Source organism: Moschus berezovskii, chromosome 15 (genome assembly GCF_049115385.1).
Source record: "Moschus berezovskii isolate FMDL1 chromosome 15, NW_MosBer_1.0, whole genome shotgun sequence".
Taxonomy (NCBI): Eukaryota; Metazoa; Chordata; class Mammalia; order Artiodactyla; family Moschidae; genus Moschus; species Moschus berezovskii.
Window position 1 is genome coordinate 78,466,697 of NC_142474.1, and position 23,271 is coordinate 78,489,967.

Genomic DNA, 23,271 nt, shown 5'->3' on the forward strand with positions numbered 1-23,271 from the left:
ATCAGTTCAGTTCAGTTCAGTCGCTCAGTCGTGTCCGACTCTCTGCGACCCCATGAATCACAGCACACCAGGCCTCCCTGTCCATCACCAACTCCCGGAGTTCACTCAAACTCATGTCCATCGAGTCGGTGATGCCATCCAGCCATCTCATTCTCTGTCGTCCCCTTCTCCTCCTGCCCCCAATCCCTCCCAGCATCAGAGTCTTTTCCAGTGAGTCAACTGGTAGGATAATCACTACTTTTGCTCCTTTGATTTTGTACCTGCAAATGGTCCCTAAAACCTGATGCATCTCAAAATTGGGCCATTTCCCTTTCCTCAACAATAATGTCCAAGTCAATATTCTTTTGGTTTCTTTCATAAGAAGACTCAGAAACCTACCAAGATCTTACCCCCTCTAGGAGCCTGTGGTGTAGCAAAGATGAAATATTCATAAATTTATATTTCAGGAGAAAAGGACATAGATATATGGGGGTCATAGGTTTTATCCAGTGCCTCCTAGCATACGAGTAGGGATGGAAGATACTGTTATATGTTTGAAATCTATCTTTATCTTCCACTCAGAAGTCTTCAGTGGGAGTCATTCAGATGCCCTTCAGGTAGAGACCAACTCTGCATGTGTGTGTGTGTGTATGTGTGTGTGGTGTGTGTGCAGTGTGTGAATGTGTGTGAATGTATGTGTGTGTGGTGTCTGTGTATGTATGTGCCTGTGTGCCTGTAAGTGAGAGTATTTCTATCATTTCACTGGAAACTGCCTTTGAGCCATAGACTGAAAATTTAAGATATTCTGGAAGAAACTTTGGATCAAAAATGTATTTTAATGAACACTCAAAGGAAATAAACCTGAAAGAAGCACAAAGAACTTTAGAAAAGACCAGTTCTCAAGTTGAACTAGTCTCCTTGATTCCAGTCTTTACTGGAACAAATTTAGCCTGTGCAGAGAGAAGATTAGTCATCTGGAAGCAGCCTTGGCCTCTCATTCTCCCCCTTTGCTTGAAAACCCTTCACAGCACCACCTGACTCCCTGGGTTGTCAAATTCAAACATATCAGGGGTGGGGAAAGCACAGAAAGTGAGTGAGGCTGCGTGGTTCTGAGTAATAGTGGTGGGGGGTCTGTGGGAAACTGGAAACTGCAAGTCTCATTGAGAAGTACTCAAAATCATATTTTTAGAAGAAAAATTGGATCTAACTAAAAGAATACACGTGTGGCTCAATTCATGTCTTACACCACCTGTGTGCTACCTCTGGGCTGGCTCAAGTTCAAGCATGATAATCTGGCATTTAAGATTCTCTATGGCCTGGCTTCCCTGGTGGCTCAGATGGTAAAGAGTCCGCCTGCAATGTGGGAGACCTGGGTTCAATCCCTGGCTTGGGAAGACCCCCTGGAGAAGGGAACAGCTACCCACTCAGTATTCTTGTCTGGAGAATTCTATGGACAGAAGGGCCTGGAGGGCTACAGTCCATGGGGTCGCAAAGAGGCAGACACGACTGAGCGACTTACTTTCACAGAGTGGCCTAATGCAGTGCTGTGACTAGAATAAGGATTTTCCTGCTCAGTTTTTTAAAGTTGTTTTTGATGTGGACCATTTTAAAGGTCTTTATTGAATTTGTTGCAATATTGCTTCTGTCTTATGTTTTGGTTTTTGGCCACTGGGCATATGAGATCTTAGTTCCCTGACCAAGGATCAAACCTGCTCCCCCTGCAGTGGAAGTGCATAGTCTTAATCACTGGACAGTCAGTGAAGTCTCTTCACGCTCATTTTTAGTTCAGCGAGGTGAAAGGAAAGATCACTGGGCTTTGGAATTCTTGGGACTGAATTCTGATTCCACCACTCACTGGTCCCTGCAGCCTCAGATGAGTCATGTGTGTTTTTCATATGTGCAGAGTGGTTTGTGATTACTGCCCTGCCATGCTCATGTTTTTCCTAGGAACATACAATCATGCCATTCAGAGCTGTGCCACCGGTATGGCAGCCACTGCCCTCATGGGGCCACTGAGCACTTGGCATAGTGTTAGTGCCCCAGAGGAACTTGATTTTTTAGTTGCCTCCAGGTTTAATTCATTTAAACTGAAATTGAAAACCTGATCGATTTAGTTTTCAGAAAACCTTTTTAGAAATGACTGGAATAGCTGAATTTGTCAATCTAGATTTTTTAGCTGTAATTTTTTCTGAAATATAAATGCAGATAAAATATTTCTCATGAAAATTCAGCATCTGAGTTGAGAAATCTAAATGGTACTAAAGTGCACAGTGGATTTTGAAAATTTAACACAATAAAGAATGTAAAACAGCTCATTAATAACTTTTTATGTTGCTGCTGCTGTTGCTAAGTTGCTTCAGTAGTGTCCGACTCTGTGCGACCCATGGACTGCAGCCCACCAGGCTCCCCTGTCCCCGGGATTCTTCAGGCAAGAATACTGGAGTGGGTTGCCATTTCCTTCTCCAATGCATGAAAGTGAAAAGTGAAAGAGAAGTTGCTCAGTCGTGTCCTACTCTTTGCGACCCCATGGACTGCAGCCTACCAGGCTCCTCCGCACATGGGATTTTCTAGGCAAGAGTACTGGAGTGGGGTGCCATTGCCTTCTCCTTTTATGTTGACTACACATTAAATAATATTTTGGACATAGTGGGTTAAATTAAGTATAGTTCTTTTTCCTTTCCACCAGTACACCAACCCCCCTCCCTCAATTTAAGTATATTGTTACATTGATTTCACCTCTTCACATGAAAAAAATGTAAAATATCGCATGTGGCTCACATTATATTTCTATTGAGCACTGCTGATCTACATAAAATTTTTTAATAAACTATGATGTTTTTATCAGCAGTAAGTACTGTACAAGGAAGGTACAATATTTGTGAGAGTAGTGATTACATCTGTCTTGTTCCCCGTCTTATAACTGGGGCCCAGCTTGTTCCCTGCACAAAGCAAAGGCAATAAAGATTCTTCAAACAAATAAATATTTAAATAAGTTTAAATATTTATGAAGTGATCACGTATTCAAATGGTGTCTGTGTTGCATTGCCTATAAAATGAGGGAGCTGTAAAATGATATTGAAGTGGCTTCCAGCTCTAAAAGACAGTGAAACCTATTGACAAAGTAGATACTGTACAGTACAGTGCAACACGCTGCCACTCTATGTATAGATGTGAGGTCTTTTCACTTGGCTGCCCTGTTGGGATTTTGATAGAGTATCTTTAAATACAACACATCCCAGTGCAAGAAAGACAAGCAACTCTTCATTGGATGACAAGAAGTACCTCGTGTTGCCAGACTGTGCTTAGGAATGAGGGAAGCAAGCCTGGCCCAGGCCAGCATCTGTATTTTGGACCTGGTCATGTTGTCTTTGATAGTTTTGCTTTTCAATCAAACTACAGTCTTATTGGAAAAATCACTTTTGTAGACTTTCTTGCTTACAGATCGGAAAGTGTTTTGTGTATCTGAATATTCTACACCTTGAAGTGCGAATTTGCTCTTGGAAAGTCACATGCTTTCTTGGAGAATGAATTGTCACCTCACATGTTCCATCTGTCCTCCAGGAAATATGTTTATTTTTAGTGAGCAAGATAAACCCTAGGGGGTAAGCGTAGATTCCCCACTTTCTTTCACTTTGGATGGAGTGTAGGATTCTCTTGACAGTTAGCATGTCAGGTTTCTGAGGCCCCTGGAGCTCCTCTTGCAAGGAAAAGTGTATATGGTTGTAAATTCTACATTTAATATATGTATATGTGTTTCTGTTTCCATGGGAGATGTTGCAGTATGATTTATTGCCATATATGAAATTTCACATTTGAAAGACCAGCTCTTTCTTTTGGAGTATAGTTGCTTTACAATGTTGTGTTAGTTTCTGCTGTACAGAAAAGTGAAGCAGCCACAGGTACACATATATTCCATCTTTTTTGGATTTCCTCTCCATTTAGGGGAAAGACCAACTTTCATTCCATGGGATTAAAGGTGAGAAGCTATACTGTGTTGTGGCATTTCTTTGGAAATGAATGGGAGCTTGGCATTTTCCTCTGCTTCTTACTGATGGAAGTTGTGAGGATTCCAGTGTCTTCCCCTGAGAGATTATCTTCCCTTGGCTGCCATCCTAAGTTTTGAGATGTTTATTCTAGAAGCAATTTAAACAAAAGGGAGGAAATGCCCTGGACTAGCGGCTGCATGTAATCATCATGAAAAATGCTTGATATTGTATCAAAGGAGTGGAAGATATTATCGATTCTATACACTCTTATCTCTCGGGATGGGACTCTTTTGGAGAAATGAGGATAAAAGAAGAGTGTGTTGGGGCAAAACTGGCCCATTCATAATGCATGTATTTCCCTCTGTCCTTCTTTTCATTGTCACCCTGTGAATGAAGAAACCTGATGAGTTGTGTGCTAATATAGTCTAAGGGTTTTTCTACAAAAAAGGGTTTCTACAAAACCCTTTCTCACTGATGGTGTTCAGTGAGTTAAGTTTCTACAGTGTTACTTAAATAAAAAAGAAAGTTCATGAGCATTATAATGAAAATGGATTCAGTCAGGAGTCCTCAATGGATATGTAATATAGAGGTGGAGATTCAATGGAGAACAGAATACTTACATAATCTCAAGGTATCTTAAAGTCCAGAAGGAAAAAGTTAACTATGCAGTAAAGACATGGGACAGCACTGTCATCAGATGATAGAAATTAGCATCACCACAAAGGGGCAAATGGTATTGCAGGCCCAGAGATGGGACAGTTTGGGCAGAACACATCCTGATGTAGTTTTCCAGCCCCAAAGGTAATCCATGAACTGGATTCTTTATCCCGCAAATAATTGTTACAATGGTCATTATTGGGGACACATGATGAAATTTGTCTGTCGACTGTAAATTAGATGAAAAAGTATTATGCCATTGTTAAATTTCTCAAATTTGATAGCTGTACTGTGATTATGTAAGACTATTCTTAGGAAACACACAATGATATATTACAGAGTAAGGCATCAAACATGGAGCCGATTGTCACATGGTTCAGAACTAGAGTCGGACACGACTGAGTGACTGAACTGAACTGAACTGAACTGAACACCTATATCCACACACAGAAAGAAAGGGCTGCATTAAGCAAACATAGCAAAATATTAAAGTTTGTTAAATGGGTGGAAAGGGAGTTTAGCCTTTGCAACTTTAAATGTGAAACCATTTCAAACGAAAAAGTTTTTAAAAAATAGAGCCAACCTCCCCACCACACACACATACACATGTATCTCTTGGGGTAAAGGTTTTCTGGGAGAAGAATTTAGAATACAAACAGCCTAAACATTAGAGGAAAAATGTGAGGATGAACCATGGAAGCACCTTCTTGTAAATATTCTTGGAAGCAGGCATTTTACGATGACAGACTCCAGGATTTCTGGGTCCATCAAGGTAATCCCGTTAAAGAAATTTCAGATGCCTGCAAAGCCCCGAGAGTCCAGGGTGTAGGGTGATGAAGCCCTGGTTGGAGGGTTGATTTATTGGCTGGCTTAACCCGCTTGTTACCGGGAACTTGCAGAGCAGAGGTCTGGGTCAAGGCTGTGTGCCCTGAGCTGTCCCTCCAGAGGCAAGGAGCGCATGCGCTCTCCTGTAAGTTGCATTGTAGGGGCGGAGATTAGCCAGCCACCTTCTGTTAGTGCCTGGGCATGTCTGCGGTGGCTCCACCATTGCTTGTGAAGCATGTGGAGGAAAAGTTGGTTCTTCGTGCAAGCTCTGGCATCCAGATAGCACTCATCAGAGACTCACGAGGTTTTAAGTGTGCAAGCTTGCCCTTCCTGTTGACTCAGGGCTGAGACAGTGCACCCACAGACGCTGTTAACGGAGCCTTCTAGAAAGGGGAGCTCTTGCTCACCAGCCCATTAGCATGAGAGAGAATGAAGCTGTTGTTCAATCAGTCCTGAGAAAAATCTCAGTGGGATCTCCTTGAACAAACACCTGTAATCTGGGGTTACACCAGCACACAGTTAATTATACAGACCTTTGTCGTGCTTTTCGAAGCATCCTGTGGGGGTTAGATAGAAAGAAAAAATCAGCTTTTTACTACTTAATCACATCACTCAGTGTTAGAGGTTTTCATTGTCTCATAAAATGCTTTCCAGGGTAAGGAAAGGGGGTTTGGAAGAAAGTTTGTTATTGACTTCCCTCATTTTCAATCTTGTGAACTTTCAAACAAAAATTCTTGTGTTCTCTTTTTATTTATTGATTTAAAAAAATATGACTTTTGGGCAGGCAGGATTGGTTCATTTCCATGGCCATTTTGTCCTGATATCAGTATGCTTTAAGAATTACTTCTCTTAAGTGTAAATGGCATAGAGAGCTATAAATTATCCACATGTATTAGACTATGACAGTAATTATTTTTGAGTGTCACAGATCAGAAACACAGCAGAGGATGGAGCCAGTGTGGATCTAGCAAGCTTTCAAAGGTATTTGCTTTAAAAGAAAAATGAAGTCCTAAGATGAAGGCTTCTACTTTTCAACGTGCTGTGCAGAATTTCAACCTCATGATCTCTTATCAGCTCTGAAAGGGGACATGGTTGTTGTCTTTGCTTAGCAACAGTTTTAAAAGTTTCCATTTTTAGTTCTATGGGTAGGGCTGTGATTGTTTTTTTAACATGATTTGAATTGTTTTACAGGGGGCTTTCTGTTCAAGTCGGGGACTATAAAACTCTACTTTTTCACTTAGCACCTAGAAAAGAAGTCAACGAAAGAAAAGGATTTTATTTTTTCAACAAAGACTAGACTAGAGACACACCTAAGCACAGCGTGAAGCTTTCTAGCAGGGAGTTCATTTTCCATGTATATGAATTATTTGGCAGAGTAATATGGTCCCAAGGCTTCTGATTTGACTCTCTTAAAAAATTCCATGGCTTAGCATGCAAAATGGGTGTAGGATTTCTAAGGCATAATTGCAGTGGAGGCAAAAGCTCTTTGGAAGCCTGGCGATTAAGGTGGATGACTGAGATCTCTTTCTGAACAGAGAGATGCTGATGTCTCTCTGGGAAATGCTGGTCTGGAGAGGAAGCAGGAAGGTTCATTTCAGTGCCTGGTAAACTGGGGCAACTGTCTGGAGTCCTCGAGATGGTGCTGCCTTTCGCTGAGTATTTCTTACCTGGATTGTGCCTTTCTTGTAAGAAAGAAGAATGATTTCTTGGACTATTGGTCTTCTTTAGCTGGTGGGGTGTTTTGAGGTGTGTACGTGTGTATCTATGTATATATATGTGCTGCTGCTGCTACTAAGTCGCTTCAGTCGTGTCCGACTCTGTGCGACCCCATAGATGGCAGCCCACCAGGCTCAGCCGTCCCTGGGATTCTCCAGGCAAGAACACTGGAGTGGGTTGCCATTTCCTTCTCCAATGCATGAAAGTGAAAAGTGAAAGTGAAGTCGCTCAGTCGTGTCCGACTCTTTTCGACCCCATGGACTGCAGCCTACCAGGCTCCTCTGTCCATGGGATTTTCCAGGCAAGAGTACTGGAGTGGAGTGCCATTTCCTTCTCCAGGGGATATTCCCAACTCAGGGATCGAACCTGGGTCTCCTGCACTGCAGGCAGATTCTTTACTGACTGAGCTACAAGGGAAGCCCAATATATATGTGCACATATATACATTTTTTAAGTTGGATAATTTCTAACTTTATTCTTCATTCTTAAGAGCCTGTGGTATCATGAGTGCCTGTCTTGTGTGGCAGGAGCAAGTCTCAACCGAGACTTGAGAAGTCTCAGTCAAGTGAGAAGTAAACAAAAGACTTTCTCTGCAGACCTTCCCACAGGATCCATTTCTTCTCATCACTGTTCACAGCAGTGACAGAAAAGGAGATAATTTTCCTTCTCTTTCTCCTTCATGTTCTGGCAACTGGACAACTTTCTCTTGGGACCAAAAGCATTAAGGCTGACCCTGGGTTTCCTCAATGTGGCAGATTGACTTTGCTTAAAGAACCCAGTGAAACTCCTCTGGGAACACCAGGGCCACCAACTCCCTTTCCAAAAACACTGACTAGCTACAAGGTTTACCCATGCATGGTTCTTTTTTCCACCAGTTCTTTTCAAGGCACTGAGCTCTGGCTGTATTGTAAACTATGTCTACTCATTTACTGCATTAAGAAAGAAGCAGGTATTTATTCCATTTCGTGAGGTGCTGATTGGTTGTAAAATGTCCTTGTAAAATCTATTCTTGCTGTTAGCCTCATTTGCACAAAGAAAAAGTACTTGGAATTTTCCAGAACTGCTGAGCAGTCACAGAGCAGTCACTCCGACAGCCTTGTGTTTGTTGAATTATTAGAAAATCCTGAGCCTGTGAGAACCCCAGGAAGTCTTCTAGTGTGATTCTCTGGCTCTGGGTGAATCAGCCACTCAAAATGGTCATGCGTGTTACTGGGGCTTTCCTGTCTCACATCCAAGCATCTCCTGGGAACAAGATTACAAGACTTCCCTTTGTAATCTAATATGATACGTATCAATTTATGCACAAAGAATTCATCCTAAAAACTAAGCTGACATCTTTCTGGACTGACTTAAAGCCAGTTTTTGGTTGTTTTCTCCTTGGTGATAGGGGACTTTGATCTAATAACACTCCATATATTTCTCAGCCACCCTGAGGGGCCAATCTCGGTTCCTTTAACCATTTCTCTCCTCTGCTCTTTTCCAAATCTGTAACCAGTTTCGTTTTTGTCTTCTTTAAACAATATATTGTTCAGATGTCTATGACTCATTTGTTTTGTTTTAAGGTTTTGTTTTGTTTGTTTGTTTTAAGTTGAAGTATAGCTAATTTGCTTTCCTGATAGCTCAGTAGTAAAGAATCCACCTGCAAGGAAGGAGACAAAGGAGATGCAAGTTCGATCCCTGGGATTGGAAAGATTCCCCTGGAGGAGGAAATGGCAACCCACTCCAGTGTTCTTGCCTGAAAAATTCATGGACAGAGGAGCCTCGTGGGCTACAGTCCATGGGGTCGCAAAGAGTTGAACACGACTGAGCAAGTGAGATAGCTTATTGTAAATGTGTATCACAGCAAAGTGATTCAGTTATATATACATATTTATATGTACTTTTTCAGATTCTTTTCATATATAGGTTGTTACAAGATTTTTTTAACATTCAAAATTTTGTGCTACTTCTGTTCATGTTCCCACTGTTTCCTTCTTAACCCACATGCCAGCTGTGCCTCATTTAGCCAGGCCAAGAACATGCATGTTATCCTGTGGTGGCACAGTCCTATGTCGGAGGTGCCTGCAAAAGATGCCTGCAAAGAGAACGGGAAGAAAGACCAGGCATATCAACCTGTGTTTTTGTCTAGAACACAGACTATAGAGGAAGTACATATTTAATAAATGAATTCTGCATAAATAAAATTTCATTCCTGTTATTTTCCTTGCCACTGTATCAACTTTGCTATTAATCTAAAAAGTTTCCTATTACGATATTTTGAAATTTAAAAGCTATTCCTCTTTTTTATAACCTTAGGATAATGGAATGTGTTATATTGGAGATTTTTGCATAATTAGACCACTTTCTTGGGGTACAGAATTAGCAGTTTGGTTGATCTTTCAGTGACTGGTGTTACCCAGAAGCTGTTGTGTCCCCCAGACTAACACTGATAAAAAGGGACTTCTCCCAGAATGCCATGGGCCTTTCCAGTTAAAACTAGGATGGGTGTAACTTCTTTACTTCCTGAAGCTATATCAGTTACAAATATGTGGAAACAGAGAAGATTAAGCTATTGTGGTGAATTTGTTTCTGAATAATTCATATTATTTTTCCCATGTAGAACTGTTCATTCTCCCTGTGGCCTAGATATAAACTAATTATTGAAGGCTCATTACATTTCTTCTGAATATCAGAATTCTAACCATGATGTTCGGTTTGGGAACAGGATGAGTTTTTAGTCTCCCAATGAACAGGATGTAATAAAAGTTTTTTAAAGAGTCAACTCTTTGCCATGTACTTTGACCATTATGTTTCACTAATAGTGTTTTTCTATCTTTCAATGATTAAGGAAAAGTAGTTTACAATTTTAGCTTAATTATGCATGGCTCTAAAGTAAATCAGGGCTTCCCTGATGGCTCAGCTACTGGTAAAGAACCTGCCTGCCAATACAGGAGATGCAAGAAGCATAGGTTCAATCCTTGCGTTAGGAAGATCCCCCAGAGAAGGAAATGGCAAACTGCTCCAGTATTCTTGCCTGGAGAGTTCCATGGAGAGAGGAGCCTGGCAGGCTACAGTGCATGGGTTTGCAAAGAGTTGGACATGACTGAGTGCACACACACACACTGAACTAAATCAAGGTCATCTTCCAAATCAGGTTTTAGTAAAAATCAATGGCAAGCCACTCCAGTACTCTTGCCTAGAAAATCCCATGGATGGAGGAGCCTGGTAGGCTGCAGTCCGTGGGGTCGCTAAAGGTCGGACACGACTGAGCGACTTCACTTTCACACATTGGAGAAGGAAATGGCAACCCACTCCAGTGTTCTTGCCTGGAGAATCCCAGGGACGGGGGAGCCTGGTGGGCTTCCATCTATGGGGTCACACAGAGTCGGACACGACTGAAGTGACTTAGCAGCAGCAGCAGCAGCAGCATCCTAACTTCAGTTTTAAATCAGTGAAATTTTAGGTTTTGTCATCTTACTGATAAATGTCTTCCCTTCTGGAAGCTTTGCTAGCAGACTGACTTTCTGCATGATTTGGTTTTCCATCACTCTCGTTGAATGCAGTGCCATCTTGCTTAGTAGGATACGAGCCGTTTGAGCGCCAGTGGCTAAGGAGCTGATGTTGTTCAAGTCTGTCTGGTACAGGGTACCCCTGGGCTATTTACACATGCTTGGCCATTTGACTTGTCGATCTCCCTTGTCAAGTAACTCTTCTAGCATCCTGGGTATTCCTTCTCATGTCATTTTCCTGGAAATGGCTTAAGGTCTATGTTTTCTCATCTACATCATACAAAGGCTTAATCCTGGGCATAGAACAGATAATTCTATTAAATGCCCACCACTTTATACTCTTGTCCTCTCTTTTAACAGATATAAGAATCCCTGGCTTTTCCTGGCAAAAAATCCATAGCCCTAATCTCTTCCTTCCTCTCTACCTCCTTCACCTTTAAAAAAAAAAACAGCCTCGGATAGACTGATAATTTTTTAAAGTACAATGCTATTCGGATTAAGAGAGCATATTTTAATTACTCAAGTATTTGTTAGGCTTTACTAGATGCCAGCTACTGGGGTCAACTGAGGTCAAAATTTCACATTTCTCATCTCCAAAATGGCAGTGGTTGAGGACAAGTGGCAGCAAAGGTGTTCTGACCTTGTGTGCAAATGTTATTAGAGATGACTTCACAACGGCGAATTGAAGCAGAGCACTTGGGACCTAGGCTACAGGAAAGATGGTAAACCACTGTGCCCTTCGGTGAGGAGTGACCACCATTTGAGAGTGGGGGACTCTTCCCAGGCTGTTTTCGAGGAATAGAATGGAAGTGTCTACTGGCCAGGGGAGGGATTTACCTGGTTGAATAGGCTTCTTACTATAGACAAAACCAGAACATTCAAGAAGACGGTGGTCTGTTGCCAAGGTGATGAGACAGATGGGGCATAAATACTCTTTTTTAGCATTTTGCCTAAAATGCTAAAGCTCTGGAAGAAGAAATAAGAGCTAGCACTCATGGGGTGTTTACCATGTGGCAGGAATCTATTTTCATGCTTTTATATACTATCTAATTAGATGTCATAGTAAACTTTTAAGCTAGGCACTGTTACTATGATTTTTTTCAGATGGGGAAACTGAAATACAAAAAGCATGAGTACCTTGCCCAAATCCATGTAGCTAGTGGAAGATGGAGCCAGCAGTCAGATTCCATAGAGCTCTGAACCAGAAAACGGGGCTCCTCCCTCTGTATGATGCTTCCTGTGCTACAACTTGGGAGAAAGAAACACATCTTTCTTTCTTTTTTTCAAGATTTTTTTATGTGGACCATTTTAAAAGTCTTTATTCAATTTACAGATTCAATAAAAATCAATATTACAGTTACAATATTGCTTCTGTTTTATTTATTTATTTTTGCCACAAGGTATGTGGGATCTTAGCTCACTGACAAGGGATCAAAACCCTCACCCCTTGCGTTGGAAGGCAACGTCTTAACCACTGAACAGTCAGGGAAGTCCCCTTTCTTTCTTAAAAGTTAGTGTCCTAGAGAATTAGAGTGGTTTTTGTCTACTTGAACATAGGCATCCAATCATATAATGTGGGGGGAAGCATATGATTGTTTTTAATGAGCGTAGACATTTCCAGGGAATTAACTCAGAATGTGGAAACTTTTCTGCCTATGAAACTCTCAGAGGTGGTGTTGCTCTTCCAGAAAAACACACACTCTAAAGTTCACGCAGAAGAGCCCTGGAGCCACCCTGGGAGAGTGGGAAGAAGTTTCTTCTTAAGCTGATTGATGGAAGCCCCAGCAAAGTGGCGTTTGATGGAAGAGGCTCGATCAAAGCCAGTAAAGCTGAGTGTAATTCCTTAAATGTATCTTTATGTAAACAGGGAGGACTCCATACGATTTAAAAATAACACAGTCGAGTAAGTAAAACAATTAGAGATATGCGTCTGATTCAAATCGAATTCAGCCACTGCCACAAAATTATCTGATGAGGGAGATTTTGTGCCACATGTTCAAAGCCAGCTTTAAGTCCTTGAGAGGTATCAAAATAATCAAAGTGTTTTCTTTGCTTTTAGCTGGCTTGTGAAAGAATCATAAATGGTTAAAACATTTATGTTGATCAGAAACCACAGTTGGAAAATGGAAAGAAATTGTTTCTGTGCAGGGAGAAAGCAGGGAGAGAGGAGAGTCCCACTCTTACTACAGTCTTTCTCTTAGGACTGTAAAGACCTCTGCCTCAGACCCCAGCTCCAAGCTATCAGACGCTCCTTAGAGGGGAGGGTGTCTTTTTTATTGGGGTACAGTTGCTTTACAATGCATTAGTCTCTACTGTCCAGCAAAGTGAGTCAGCTCTGCATATACGTATATCCCCTCTTTTCTTGGATTTCCTTCCCAAGCTGCAAAGCACTGAGTGGAGTTTCCTGTGCTATACAGTAGGTTCTCATGCGTTATCTACTGTAGCCATGAAATTAAGGTGCTTGCTCCTTGGAAGAGAGACTACCCTGCACAATAAAAAGCAGAGACGAGAGACATCACTTTGCTGACAAAGGTCCATCTAGTCAAAGCTATGGTTTTTCCAGTAGTCAGGAATGGATGGAAGAAGGCTGAGCACGGAAGAACTGATGTTTTGAATTGTGGTGTTGGAGAAGACTTTTGAGAGTCCCTTGAACTGCAAGGAGGACAAACCAGTCAATCCTAAAGGAAATCAACTTTGAATAGTCATTGGAAAGACTGATGCTGAAGCCAAAGCTCCAATGCTTTGGCCACCTGATGTGCAGAGCTGACTCATTGGAAATGACCCTGCTGCTGGCAAAGACTGAAGGCAGGAGAAGGGGGCGACAGAGGATGAGATGGTTGGATGGCATCACCGATTCAATGGACATCAATTTGAACAAACTCCAGGAGATGGTGAAGGACAGGGAAGCCTGGCGTGCTGAAGTCCATGGGGTCACAAAGAGTCGGACACTACGGAGTGACTGAACAAGAACAACATAGTATCGATAGTGTATATACGTCAATCCCCAGCTCCCAGCTAACCCCACCCCCTTCCCCTCATGGTGTCCATGTATTTGTTCTCTCATCCGGGTCTTTATTTCTGCATCACCATTAAGTTCATCTATATCATTTTTCTAGATTCCTCATATGTGCATTAATACACAATATTTGTTTTTCTCTTTCTGACGGGAGTATATCTTTTAATGTGAAGAGAATCAGAATTGGAAAAGGGATTCCCAAACTTGACTGATTATTGTAACTGCCTGGAATACTCTTTTGAAGATAGAAAGTTTCAGGCTCTGCCCCAGGAAGGATTTAGCAGATCCAGATTGGAATCTAGGGAAAGGAATTTTCACAAATCTCCCTAGATGGGAGTCTTTTAATCAGCCAGGACTGGGGACCACAATCTAGTGCACACATTTTACAGATAAGTAGAGTGAGGTTTCGGAGAAGGCAATGGCACCCCACTCCTGTACTCTTGCCTGGAAAATCCCATGGACGGAGGAGCCTGGCGGGCTGCAGTCCATGGGGTCGAAAAGAGTCAGACATGACTGAGCGACTTCACTTTCACTTTTCACTTTCATGCATTGGAGAAGGAAATGGCAACCCACTCCAGTGTTCTTGCCTGGAGAATCCCACGGACAGGGGAGCCTGGTGGGTTGCCGTATATGGGGTCACACAGAGTCGGACACGACTGAAGTGACTTAGCAGCAGCAGCAGCAGAGTGAGGTTTGGCAAGGATAATTAACATGCTCAATTCCTATTCTAGAGGTGAGCTTAAGCTAGAATTTCTTTTCTTTCTTCCCTCCCTTCCCCTCTGCCTCCTCCTCCTTCTTTTCCCTCCAGCTTCAAAGCTTTTTTCCAAGTCTCTGAGTACATATCGGAGAAGACAATGGCAAGCCACTCCAGTACTCTTGCCTGGAAAATCCCATGGATGGAGGAGCCTGGTGGGCTGCAGTCCGTGGGGTCGCACACAACTGAGCGACTTCGCTTTCAATTTTCACTTTCACACATTGGAGAAGGAAATGGCAACCCACTCCAGTGTTCTTGCCTGGAGAATCCCAGGGAAGGGGGAGCCTGGTGGGCTTCCGTCTATGGGGTCACACAGAGTCGGACACGACTGGGGTGACTTAGCAGCTGAGTACATACGCATTGGCAGTTAGGGATGAGAGTGTGCTTGTGTGTGCGTGCCTAAGGATGAGGACCTGTCAGTGGAAGATGCTAAATGTTGGCCTGTTAATTTGAAGTGTCATCAGATGAGTAAAAATCTCTGACTCTGGGAACTAAAATGTTTGTCCTGTGAAAATATAATTATTTAGTGCACAGTTTCCTGAGAGAAGTAAAAGACACACACACATGCACACACACACAAGAAATAAGATAACATTTTTCAAAGAGTTTTTCAAGAGAATACTTAATTTACTTTGTCCAAGGCTTGCAATCATGTAGAAGAGTCAGGCCTTACATCTTAGCAAAGATAATTAGACAAGATAGTGGAAAAGCATCCTTTTTCTCCTGGCATTTCCCCTCCCAAACCACTTTCTCCTCCAGTGAATTTTGTATTCCTTGAGGTCAGGGACTGTATCTTACTCCTACATAGATCTCCAAATGCCTATCCCAATGTCTAACATATAACAGTGATCATCATAATGATGATTTATTGAGCATTTATTGAATCTTCAAGATTATCCTATGATCTAGGTACTCTTACAACCCAATATCCCACATGGGAAAATATCTATGCAAACACCATCTGGATTTTTAGTGAGGGTAGCAGAAGTACCACTTCTGTCCTTGAATGGACGAGAAGAGGTTCAGGACCAGACGGGCCTTTTGCCAAGGCGTGGGGGTGGGGATGAGTCAGATGAAGAAAGAACTGGGGCAGGATGACGCCTGACAGAAGGAAGGATTGGCAGTCTGCTTGAGAGGTTGGGAAGGCATCAAGGTGGGCAAGCTCGAGAGCCCAGACAGGATGTCTTCTTGAGAAGGTTTGAGCAGAGAGGCGGTAGGAACCACGATGGGAAAGGGAACTTGGGTTGGACCCAGGGTGGCCTTGAAACCTAGGTTGAGAACCTTAGATTGTATTCTGTCCACATCAAGGAGCTGGAAGGCTTTGATCAGGGGTACAAACATGGTAGGAAGTGCTATTCTAGAATGACTGTGTCATGAGTGTGGGGAGGTATGAGGCACCACAACCTGAAGTCCCCGTTCAAAGAAATAGGCGAGTTGGAGGAAGGACCCGTTAAAGGGGAGAGAAGAGGCTGAGCTCCTCTGTGCCTCAACTGGACTAGAATGTCCAGGTCGGGTACCATCTCTAGCAGCTAGTTGGACCTATAGAGTTGGAGACAAAAGTATGGAAGGTGGATTTTTTGACATTAAAATTTTGTTGGTAGTAAATGAGCTGGAGAATAAGGAGCAGGAAGAACAGAGGGTCCAGGAACAAAATCTTGTACACCTGACATATTTGGAAAGCAAATAGTTAGACTCTAGCATGGATGGATGGCATCACCGACTCTGTGGACATGAGTTTGAGTGAACTCCGGGAGTTGGTGATGGACAGGGAGGCCTGGCGTGCTGTGATTCATGGGGTCGCGGAGAGTCCGACACGACTGAGCGACTGAACTGAACTGAAGCATGGAATAAACCTTTGCACTTTATTTAGAAATACCCTCTTGTTCTCTACATCTTTGTCTCTATTCCTGCCCTGAAAATAGGTTCATCTGTACCATTTTTAAGATTCCACATATATACATTAATATACAGAATTTGTTTTCTTCTTTCTGACTTACTTCACTCTGCGTGACAGACTCTAGGTCCATTCCACAACTCTACAAATGACCCAGTTTCATTCCTTCTTATGACTGAGTAATATTCCATTGTGTATATGTACCACATCTTCATCCATTCATCTGTCGATGGACATTTAGGTTGCTTCCATGTCCTAGGTATTGTAAAAGGTGCTGCAGTGAACATTGGCGTGCATGTGTCTTTTTAATTTTATGGTTTTCTCAGGGTGTATGCCCAGGAGTGGTAGTCCTGGGTCATACAGTGGGGAATGGACGTGTGGACACAGTGGGGGAAGGGGAGGTTGAGATGGATTAGGAGATTAGCATGTGTGAAATAGACAGCTGGTGGGAAACTGCTGTATAGCACAGTGTATCAGCTAGGCACTCTGAGCTGACCTAGAGGAGTGGGATCGGGGTGGCTGGGAGGGAGGCTCAAGAAGGAGGGGATATGTATCTGATTCACTATTGTTCACAGAAATTAACACAACATTGTAGAGCAATTATACTCCAATAAAAGAGTCATACCGCTCAGAAATTTCACTCTGAATATTATCTGAAAGAAAACTTGATTTCAAATAAAAATGCTCTCCTGTATATGATTAACTGTCTCATGTGCTCATCTCACGTGTGTGTTTATTCAGAGAGATTTTGTTCCCTCAACTGCTTGCAAGACATTTCCATCAAGCTGTTTGCCCCCTGGAAATCTTTCTGGAACCTCAAACTTAATACTATTTCCCTAACTTGGCTTTTCAGTTCCCAGACTTGACTTGTGTTTGGTGTCCTCTATTTCTGTGGCAGCCTTCTATCTTCCAGGCTCAAAACCCTGGATTCCCCTTCATATTCTACTTGCTTCCAAGGCCCAGAATGTTGACTCCTTTGTGCTGCTGTCAAGTGGCCAGTCTCCTCTCCTCTTCCACAGTGCTGGGCTTGATTTTAGACCCCCAGTACCTCTACCTGGGTATGATGCAATAACCTCTTAATCCATCTTCCCATGTTGACACTCCCCTCTGTTGAGTCCATCATAAATGCTACTACTACCAGATTGATCTTTTGGCAACTAATCTTCTGACCCACCCAACCCTCTTAAAATGCTTGCACAGACTGAATTTACTGACAGTAGTGGCTTTTCATGTGGTTTCCTAATCTTGTCTAGAAACGTTCGTGGGTCAACTGGATAAAAGCAGTCTGTTCTGGCCACACCAGGAGAGTATCCTCAACCACTGCCCATTCTGTCTTCATGACACCAGAACTCAGTGGAAGAGATCTGAATAAATGCCAGTTTCCTGAGCCTCATCATCATGGCCCTCTGAAATCGCCTCTCAACATATTTTTTCAATCTTACTTGTCATTTGTCCCCACTTAGTCCTGCAGAGTTGAGTCAAAGGGAAATGTTATTTCCGTGTACACTCTCTGCTCTCTCCATTTGTGTCTTTTGCTCAAATGAATAGAATTCCCTTCTTTTTAGTTTATGTACCCTCCATCTGCATACGTCTTTCAACATCCACACAGGGAGCTGTACTCAGTACTCTAACGACCTACATGGGAATATAACCTAAAAACGAGTGGATCTATGTATAACTGATTCACTTTGCTCTACACCTGAAACTAACAGAGCTTTGTAAATCAGCTATATTTCAATAAAAGTTAATTTTAAAAATGAAAATCTTCCTCAATCCATCCTCCCTTACTTCTAAGTAATTTCCATTCTCCTTAATGCCTTGTTGTCCATTATCTGGGTCTCTCCTAAGAATGTGTCACTTCTGCTTTATTTTTTAGAAGTATTTAATGCCAGTTTTCTCTCCCTTTGTAGACTGTGAGTGAAGTCCTGGCAATCAGGGTAATTGATGGATTTGCCCTCATATTCTTTCTCAGGGACACACCTTAATCTCGGTGCTTGCAGTCATTTGCTGAACAAGTACCTGGTTTGTGAGCGTCTTGAAGGAGGAGGTGAGGGCTTCATCATGACTGTGCCTTTCCCATCGTGCATTGTGCAGGGCCGGGTTTACAGCAGACCACATATTGAGTATATAAAGTCAGCACACTTTACTTTGCAGCTGTAATATGTTTTCCTCCCTTTTCAAATGTCTTCTGGAAGCCACAGATGGGAGACCCTCTGGAGAGCCACAAAAGAGGTATTTGTTAATCCAGTATAGAGGTAATGGGAACAATATTGGTATTACCATTGTGTTCACGGCATTCATGGCTCAAAGGGGCAAAATGCACTTCAGACAGGATTTTAAAATGCCTTTCCTTGTTTTGTCTCTTCCATCCTAGATCATCTTTCCAGTAAGTATTCTGTGGCTTGTTCCCTTTGAGGTAATTTATTGCATGTCACTGTCTTTAGGGCAGACCTTCTGAAAAGATCTGGAAAAAATCTAAACTAATGGTTTGGAGCTTTTATCGTTATACATTTCTAGCAAGGTGTGTAAAGGGTTTGAGTTGAAAGAGCCTGGAGCTCTGTGGCAATAAGCTTCTGGTAGGATAGAGGGAAGTCTGAAGGAATAAATTAAAGTACCAGATGCCCTTTATACTGCTCAACTTCTCAGCGTGAGTCAGGCCCAATTTCCCAGCTTGGGTCACAAGTTTATCTTCTCTAAGGGTTGTGAAAGCAGCCGCAGAGGGAGGGGGATGATGGATGGAGTTATTCTGAGGAAGGGTGTGCTTGGAAGGTCTATTGGGGTCTTGAAATTCTCCAGGAAGGTTCAAGAACTTCTTGTGGTCTAAATTCAGTAAAATGAAAAAAAAAAAAAAAAAAGGGTTTGACATAAATCATTTGACTTAATTGTATACATTTCAATATCATATAGAAAAGCTTGATTGCTTGTGTGAAGTAACAACGGGGAAGATTTTTGTGATCTCTATTTCTTAAAAATAAAAAGAAAACATAAAATTAAATATTTCAATTAAAATTTTGATTAAATGTAAGTTGCCATTCCTCACATATATGGTATTCTCTTAAAGATGCCAGTCTCTTAAAGCATACAGGCTTAGAGATATGCCTGTTCTAACCGGTTCCTCATCTTTTGCCGTTGGAATTGCCCTGAGTTTTCCATTGCTAAGAAAATCAGGTATTTTTCTTTGGTATAGATGATCTTATTTACAAAATAGAAATAGAAGCTGAAGTAGGGAACAAATGTTTGGGTACCAAGGGGGAAAGGCGTGAATGGGATGGAATGGGATGAACTGGTAGCCCGAGTTGGAAACACATACGTTGTTGATGCTGTGTACAATAGATGACTGATGAGAGCCTGCTGTGCAGCACAGGGAACTCTGCTCAGCACTCTGCACTGACCTAGACAGGAAGGAGATCCCAGAAAGGGGGTATTTGTATACGTGCAGCTGATTTACTTTGCCGTTTCATAGTAGAAACTAATAGTTTAAAGCAAGAATGTGCCCCTTCAGTTGTGTTCCACTCTCTGTGACCCTGTGGACTGTCAGGCTCCTCTGTCCATGAGGATTCTCCAGCCAAGAATACTGGAGTGGGTTGCCACGCCCTCCTCCAGGGGATCTTCCCAACTCAGGCACTGAAACTGTGTCTCCATGTCTCCTGCATTGGCAGGCCGGTATTTTTTTTTTTTTTTTTACCACTAGCGCCACCTGGGAAGATTTAGAGCAACTATACGCCAATAAAAATTAAGAGAAGAAAAAGAAAATCAGATATTTTTCAAAAATAACTCACTATCTCATGAAAATGGAATAAAGTGCATAAATCATGGACCAATGATTGGACATCTTAGTGTCATTTTTTGGTTACGGTATTCACAGTAATCGTATGTTAAATGCTGGCCCATTCATAGATCTTACCATCTTTTGTTGTTCGGTCGTTCAAACATGTCCAACTCTTTGTGACCCCATGAACTGCAGCACACCAGTCTTCTCTGTCCTTCACTATCTCCTGAAGTTTGATCAAATTCATGTCCACTGAGTCAATGATGTTATCTAACCATCTCATCCTCTGCCACCCTCTTCTTTTGCCTTCAGTCTTCCCCAGCCCCAGAGTCTTTTCCAATGAGTCAGTTCTTCGCATCAGGTGGCCAAAGTATTAGAGCTACAGCTTCAGCTTCAGTCCTTCTAATGAATATTCAGGGTTGATTTCCTTTGGGATTGACTGGCTTGTTCAGTTCAGTTCAGTCGCTCAGTCGTGTCCGACTCTCCGTGACCCCATGAATCACAGCACGCCAGGCCTCCCTGTCCATCACCAACTCCCGGAGTTCACTCAAACTCATGTCCACAGAGTCGGTGATGCCATCCAGCCATCTCATTCTCGGTCGTCCCCTTCTCCTCCTGCCCCCAACCTTTCCCAGCATCAGAGTCTTTTCCAGTGAGTCAACTCTTCACATGAGGTGGCCAAAGTACTGGAGTTTCAGCTTTAGCATCAGTACTTCCAACGAACACCCAGGATCGATCACCCTTAGAATGGACTGGTTGGATCTCCTTGTGGTACAAGGGACTCTCAGGAGTCTTCTCCAACACCACAGTTCAAAAGCATCAATTCTTTGGCGATCAGCTTTCTTCACAGTCCAACTCTCACATCCGTACCTGACCATGGGAAAAACCATAGCCTTGACTAGACGGACCTTTGTTGGCAAAGTAATGTCTCTGCTTTTTAATATATTATCAAGGTTAGAAAGACCAAACTTTCTTTCCAAGGAGTAAGCGTCTTTTAATTTCATGGCTGCAATCAGCATCTGCAGTGACTGGCTTGATCTTGCAATCCAAGAGACTCTCAAGAGTCTTCTCCAGCACCACAATTCAATTCAAGGGGATCAGTTCTTTGGTTCTCAGCCTTCTTTATGGTTCAACTCTTACATCCACGCATGACCACTGGAAAAATCATAACTTTGACTGTATGGACATTTTGCCTATAGACTGTATGGCAAAGTGATGTCTCTGTTAAAGAATGATTAAAGACCTAGGATAGTTCAGTTGGTAAAGAATCTGCCTGTAATTCAGGAGACTCCAGTTCAATTCCTTGGTCAGTAAGATCCCCTGGAGAAGGGAGAGGCTACCCACTCCAGTATTCTTGGGTTTCCCTTGTGGCTCAGCTGGTAAAGAATCCGCCTGCAATGTGGGAGACCTGGGTTCAGTCCCTGGGTTGGGAAGATCCTCTGGAGAAGGGAACTCCAGTATTCTGGCCTGGAGAATTCCATGGACTATAGTCTCAAAAAGAATCGGAAATGACTGAGCAACATTCACTTCACTTCACTTTCAAAGAACTAGGAAATAAAATAACCACAACTTGGTTGGAGTTGGAATTCAAGGATCTGTTGACATTTCTTGTAGAATGATAGCAATATTTCTTTCTTTCTAACATTGAATATGCCTTATAAAGCATGGAATAATGATGCTGTTTTAGAGTTACATTGTTTGTTTAAATTTTAGTTTCTCTCATAATTTATCTGAGTGACCTTGGTCAAGTCACTTAACTTTCTGTATCTGAATTTCTTCATCTGAAAATAAGAACAGGCCATGTCTGTATTAGCTTTTACTACAATAGTACTGTGTGACAAACATCTCCCTCTCCAACCTCAGTGGCTTATGACCATAAATGTTATTTTCTTTCTCAAGAGTCTGTAGGTCAACTGGGAAGCTGTGTTCTAGGCTGAAAGGTACATTCAGTTCTACACCATAGGTGCCAGACTGAAAGAGAAGTGGTTCTGTGAAGGGGATGTTAGGAACACAGGAGAGTGAGCCAAACCACTGAACCATCCACTTGTATAAATTCACGTTTCGTTGCTCAAATAGGTCATAAAGCTGAGTTCAGCATTGAAGGGCTGGGCAATTATGCTTTTCCCATGGAATGAGGAAGGCAGAATGAGTACTTGTTCACTAATGACGACTACCTTACTAACCTAGGTTTTTTTGAGTGATAATTATACAATAGCTTATAACTCGTACAACAGTTACTTGTCACATAGTAAAAGATCAGTAGCATTCCTTACTGTTACTTCTTATAAGAAGATGGTTCCATAAATTGAAAGAGAGAAACAAAGGAACCTCTGGAAATCCAGTCAGACCTTAATGAGATTCACGTTACAACTTGTCCAGAGACTCTTCCTTGTGCCAGACTTCTTCTGCTCCTGCTGCAGAATGGAAAGTCTGTTAGCAACATGAGAGCAGAGGAGAGATGCTTCTTTTTCTCTCTCCCTCATCCAGGCTGGTGCTTGCTTGGCCACTGATTACACAATGGTTGAAAAGTGCCACAAGTGTGAACTCCTCAGAACCTATGTAGTGAGTTGTGAATCTCATGAAGTACTTCAGTTCAGTTCAGTCACTCACTCATGTCCGACTCTTTGTGACCCCATGAACTGCAGCATGCCAGGCCTCCCTGTCCATCACCAACTCCCAGAGCCCACCCAAACCCATGTCCATTGAGTTGGTGATGCCATCCAACCCTCTCATCCTCTGTCATCCCCTTCTCCTCCTGCCCTCAATCTTTCTCAGCATCAGGGTCTTTTCAAATTAGTCAGTTCTTCATAGCAAGTGGCCAAAGTATTGGAGTTTCAGCTTCAACATCAGTCCCTCCAACGAACACCCAGCACTGATCTCCTTTAGGATGGACTGGTTGGATCTCCTTGCAGTCCAAGGGACTCTCAAGAGTCTTCTCCAACACCACAGTTCAAAAGCATCAATTCTTCTGCGCTCAGCTTTCTTTATAGTCCAACTCTCACATCCATAGATGACCACTGGAAAAACCGTAGCCTTGACTAGATGGACCTTTGTTGGCAAAGTAATGTCTCTGCTCTTTAATATGCTGTCTAGGTTGGTCATAGCTCTCCTTCTAAGGAGTGAGCATCTTTTAATTTCATGGCTGCAATCACCATCTGCAGTGATTTTGGAGCCCAGAAAATTTAAA